Here is a 6,000-nt window from a genome sequence, read left to right on the forward strand (position 1 = left end):
TGTTTTCTACTCTTTGTGTTACCCCACTCTGCATTACTATAAATATCACTGGCTTTCTCTAGCAACAAATCTCCCAGATTTTCTGGTCCATTAGTTAAGGACTGTTTCTCTCGTCCTTGTGGTTGCCCTTACAGCTCATGAAGCCCCTGTATCAGCACTATTTTCTATGCTCCTAACTGGCTGGCAGCCTGATTGACATGTCTTCTTCCAAGGGACAGCAGCAATGATGCACCCTGTCTGTGTCCTTGCCCCTGTGGCCATCATCTTCATTATTGCTGCGCTGAGACTATTTCTGGTGGTGCATCCCAGCGACAGCTGTGGCCCACATTTAACCTGCAACTGAAGGCTCACATGGGACCCTTTGTGCTTCAGCCATGCAGACAGCTCTGCCTGACATAAGTGGCAGCAGCAGGGTAACTGTGACTCAGGAGTCTCTGGAGATTCAGGTGGTCCAGGTTTCCTTTTAGAAACTTCAGAGTCAAGCTATTCTTAGTGATGACTCCCAAGCTCCAGCTGCCTGGCCAGCTCCCTGCCTGTGTCTCAGATCCCCAGTGGCCTTAAAAGGAGAGGACTGGAGAAATGTCACCCTGAGTCAGAGCACGGCTGCACAGGCCAGCAGTCAACTCCACTGTCTCCACGACCCAGGGTCCTGGAGATGAGCCCAGGGGGACTGGGGCTAGATGTCCCCTTGCTTTGTCTTCTGACGGTCACGTTTCTTGCAGAACCAAGCTGCCTCGAATCCAGTGTGCTTGGTGGAAGCACCCCACATGCCACCTGTGTGGTGTTGCCCCAGAGCTGGGCATCCTGGAATGGGCCTTTGTCAGATAGACTGGAGGCTCTTGGTGGGCCAGGCATTCCTACCAAGCCTGGAGTGCTAGCCCTGCCTCTGGGAAAACCACGTCCATGAGCCAGCTGCCTGGAAACTGCTCATCTTCAGACAGTAGCTCCTGGCACCTGTCTGTGGGGCACCTCCCTATGCCTCCTGCTCCTTTCCCGACCCTACCCCTACACATTCACTCTGTGCTCATATTCCCCAGAGGGCAACGGCCTCACTACCTCTATACGCTAGCTCCACAGCTACCATTATTGCTTAATAATTACTTGTTATAATTAATTTAGTAGTCTTTTTGTGACTAAAACTTTGGCTGGCTGTTATAAATGACTTTGATTCTTGAAGAAGGTGTTGCTATACTAGATGCGGTTTTGCAAAATAAACTTTCCAAATGTGCAATAGGAGTGGGGTAGAAGAGATAAAAAGAGTTCTCGGGGTAGCTTGAGGGACTGCTGAGCTGGCTCCTCCTTCCCACCCAGTGGGAGCTTGGTCTCCATGGTAAGGGTTTCTTTTCTGAGCTTAGGAAGCAGCAGCTGCCAGGGAGGACTGGGACAGCGCTGTGCAGCTGACCAGGGCCTTGCTATTGGCCTCAATGCTTTGCCATGTCTGGCTTGATGCCCTGTCAGCCGCCTTAGAGCTGGCTGCCAGCCCCTGGCTACTCCCCAAGGTCTGGGGGTCACTTTGTGACAAACAGCCCTGAGATTTGGGACTTGCTTTTTTCATCCTCTTCCTGTTTTGCAGTTTCCTATGTGCAAAATTTCCTATGAGCACCGGCCTCACTCCTCCTCCTCTTGGAGCCGAGCACCTGCCCTGGAATCACCACCTCTGCTGGAAGCAAAGCAGGGAGCAGCAGCTGCAGGTGGCCTGGCCTCTTAGAGAGGGAAGGAAAGAGGCCCAGCACTGAGGATGGCAGACGGGGGACCATAAAGCAGGGGATAAGTGGCTCTGGCCAGTCTAAGAGCGCTGTGATGAGGCAGCCATCCTGCCTAGCAGAGGCCGGCTCTGGTGGAGACTCCTTGTGGCAGAGGCCGGGGTGGCCCCTTGATGCTGATGCTGCTCAGCGGGGGTTTCTTTTCCTCTTCTCTCTCACCCTCCCTCACCTGGGGCAGGGACAGGATTACTTTTCTCACCCCAGGCAGAGTTTATCTGTCCTTGAGCACACACTCACCACAGGAAGGAGATGTCACCAGAGGACTTAGGAAGTGAAACTTTCCCAAGTTAACAAGTGAATTCAGGGCACACCTAGGACTTGGCAGAGCACAGCCTTCAAAGAGCTTCTTTACAAGCCCTCTGCTCTCCCTTGTGGGCAGAACCACAGCTTCCAGGACAGGAGTCTCCTGTGCTTCTCCTTTGCTAGCAAAACAATAAACCTTCTTCCTTTTTCTCAAACTGTGTCCTCATTAAATTGGCATCAGGAGCAGGGACCAAGCTGTAGATGACACCAGAAAAACTGGACACCCAAACCAAGGAGCAGGTACAACCCTAGCTATGACTTGCCAGGCTGGCCAGAAAGTAGGCAGGAGAGCTGGGCAGGTGAAGTGGGCAAGTGTGGTGAGCAGGTGAGGTGAACAGGTGTGGTGGGCAAGTGTGGGCAGATGAGGTGTATAGGTAAAGTGGGCAGGTGAGGAGGACAGGTGAAGTGGGCAAGTGAAGTGAACAGGTATGGGCAGGTGAGGTGGACAAGTGTGGGCAGGTGTGGTGGGCAGGTGAGGGGAACCACTGTAGGTGGGGTCCCAGGCAATCTGCAGGTCTAAGTGTGACACATGACCAACACTCAGAGTGTGTCTATTAGTGTTTCCTGTTGTTTTCCTTCTCCAAAGCCTTTGTGGTAAGAGAAGTTGCCCCAGGCTTCCAGGGCCCCCTGCAGCACTGGGGGAGCCCACGCACCCTCTGCAGCACCGCAGCAGCCTCCTGTCCCTCGCTGGAAATACTCCAGCACTGCTATGTGGCCAGGGTGTCAGCAGGGGCCGTGGATCAGACCAGAGGTGCCAGTCTTTGGGGCCTGGGGCCAGCAGGAGGCTACAGGGAATGAGTGGCGGGGGTGGGGACTGTGAGCAGAGTGCTGTGCTGCTCTTCAGGACCAGGACACCAGGCGTCCAGAGACCTATGGACAGTGCACACCTGGCCTGAGGAGCCCTACCCTAGGACTGCTGGCAGAGGGACTGATCCTGGGGACTTGCTGGGCTCCGCAGGTAGATGGCCTGGTGTGCTGCAGGCTGCGAGTAAGCAGCATGTCCAGGTACAGAGTGAGCATAGACAGCAGAGCTCAGTCCCTCTGAGCCTCCCAGCGGCCTCTGGTCTCACAGTGCCTGTCCAGTGGCTCCTCCCTCACTGCCTGGCCACTGGGGGTGACCGTGGTCCTAATGTGATAGATGTCCATTTCATGGAGACACTGAAGAATGGCATGGTAACTGGAGTAGAATGCAGACCAGTGTGACTGCCCACGGTCACCGGGCACCTAACCTCACCCAGCCGGCACCGTGAATGCGTCCACATGCGTGCGCTGTTGGCGTCTGAGGCTGAGTGGGTCTTGCGGGCGCGGGGAAGGTGTGGGCTGGCTCGTTGGTGCCTCCTGACTGGGCAGTGCTTCTCCAGGTCTCTGAGTGCAGCCCTCTGGGGTCAGGGTGGGATGGCCCTACTCACCCAGAGCCTCCTGTGCCCCCAGCGGTCATGAATTCCACTCAGCGTCAAGGTCATCAGTTGAGCTGGCCCTCGGTTTCCTCTGGGCAGCTGTGAGGCTGAGGATGCTCTGGCCCAGGTGCTGTGTCCTGGCTCTGGATTGGAGCCAAGGGAGCCGTGCAGAGGAGGCCCCAGGTCTGAGGAGCTCAGTGGGGCCACCAACTCTGGGCGCAGTGCTGCCCTCTGTTTTTCAGGGAGATAACAAGAAGGCAGGTGCACACGGGTGCTGAGCAGGAGGCCAGAGGGAGGCCAGGGGTCACTGTGCCCTTGGTTCCTGCCTTCTCTGCCCGTGAGTTTTGGGGGATGCAGTCACTGCATTCAGACACACCACCAAGGACACGCTCAGCCTGAGGCCCAGGCTAGCCTTGCTTGTCCTGGCATTTCCCTTTCTGTGGGCAGAGCGGGGCTTTTTTCAAGCCTTAGCTAGAGTTGGGGGCCAGCAACACAGCCCTACCTGGAAGAGGGGCAGCAAGAGGTGTGTCTGAGGCTGCTGTCCTAATGGCCAGCTGGAGTCTCCCAAAAGGCCCACCTGTGCTGCCGCCAGCCTCCCTAGGCCTTTCTGGGGGCATGAGGTAGAGGAAGCCTCTCTGATACCTGCCGTCTTGGGCCTCAGGCCAGCAGTCACAGAGGGGTCAGCTGGGCCCCTGGGTCAGGACACGCAGGGGAGAGCTGGGCTGAGCTTGGAGCAGTGGTCCCGTGCCCTGCCTGGCTGGCAGTTGCTGCCAGTGGATTCCGCACCCCCCTAGTCCCCAGATACCGAGATATCCCTGACGTGGCTCACTCAGAGCTCAGAAAAGGCAGCAGGGAAGACAGACCCCAAACACAAGCTGCCACAGGCAAAAACACAAAGAAACGCCGGGTCAAACACCCGTTCTCCCCACAGCTGTCAGAGAGTGGCACTGCCCTCCCTGCAGGCCCACAAGGCCCTGGTATTCATGCCCCACCCCAGAGGTCCAAAGCTTTTAACAGTCCCATCCAGGCCACAAGAGCACCTGCAGGGTGTTTCAAAATCACCACTTGTGTTTTCTGAATGAGGCAGCAGGAGCTTCATGTTTCTGGAGTTCAATGGATTTTGCTACACCTGGGGAGATGACAGACTCACCCAGGAATGAAGGGAAACTGACAGCTGGAAGGACAAGCCCTCCAGGGCACTAATGATTTCTCAGGAGGTCAGCATCTTTAGCTCTCTTTTGGGGAGTAGGACACTGAGGATCAGAGAGGGTAAGTAATTTGTCCAAGGTCACACAGCTGGTGCCTGCTCATGCCCAGGCCCTGAGTTCCCTCAACTGCGCACCTTGAAGAGCCTGGAGGTTTTGGGGAATGTGGGGGTACTGAACCAATTTAACCTGAGGAGGTAACAGAGCTTTAGAACTGAAGGTCCTCTGGGTCCATCAGGCCCTTTTCAGTCCCTTCTTCTCACCCATCATGAACTTGCTGACTGTACCAAGGACGGTGGTCTGATGCCACGGGCTTCCCCATCCTGGGTCCGCTTGCCTGAGATCCTTCCTGAGGAGGAGGCCTTCCTTCACATTGTATTGTCCAAGGCCGGGCATGAAATCACTGGACATGCATGGCTCACGTTGCACAGGACCACTAGCACAGTCAGGCAACGAGTGGGTTTCACGCTACTGGGGAACAATCAGCAGAGCCTGGGGGAACCGCAGGACTGGGGCAACACCTTCTGCCTGTGGGGATCCACTAAACCCCCAACACACCTACTGTGCACAGGGCTCTGGCCTTCCCTCTGTGGGATAGTGCTGAGCTCAGGTGCTGCACACAATGCTGGTGGCCATCCACCTGAAACACTGCCAGGTCCCTCCTGGCCTGTGTCACCACACAGGAGCACATGGCACAGATGCTTTCAGGGTGCACAGGGGACCTCTGGGCTCGCTGGAGGAACACCGGGTGGTCTTCATGTTCTCTTCCAACTCCAACAGTCTTGTCTGTGTTAAAACTTCTCCAGAAGATAGTTTAAATTGATTTAAATGAATAAAGCTGCAGGGGACTTGGTGCAGAGATAAGGGTCAAGTCTCCAGAGTGATCTCACTGGCACACACATGACAACCAGAGGTCAGCCAGCAGCCACTCCTGGGCCTCGAGGCAGAAGGTCCCAGTATTTGGCACAAGGGCAACAAGCAGAGCTGAAGAGCAGGAGTGTGTTGTTCTCTTGGCCTCCTCTGAGGCTTCCTGGGATCAGGGTAAATGGAGCCCTCCTTCTGGGTCAGATCTGGGGGTCTTTCTACAGGCTAAGCAGCAGCTCAGGAGGGAGGGGAAGAGGAAGCACCTTCAGGTTCAAGGTTTCTATTCAAAACAATGTTCACAAGAAGAAAGAAGGGGCAACTGGATATCTCTGGGAACCTGTAATGAGAGAGGGGAATTTTTACCCTGTGTAGACCACCTGTTTGAATCTGCCTCACCAGGTATGGAGACCAAAGCCCCTATCGCCTGACAGCTGCTTGGTGGGGGATATGAAAAGAGTCTAGCCTCTT

This window comes from Marmota monax, unplaced genomic scaffold (assembly GCF_021218885.2).
Source record: "Marmota monax isolate L192 unplaced genomic scaffold, Marmota_monax_Labrador192_F-V1.1 WCK01_AAM20220418_F8-fsc00083, whole genome shotgun sequence".
NCBI lineage: Eukaryota > Metazoa > Chordata > Mammalia > Rodentia > Sciuridae > Marmota > Marmota monax.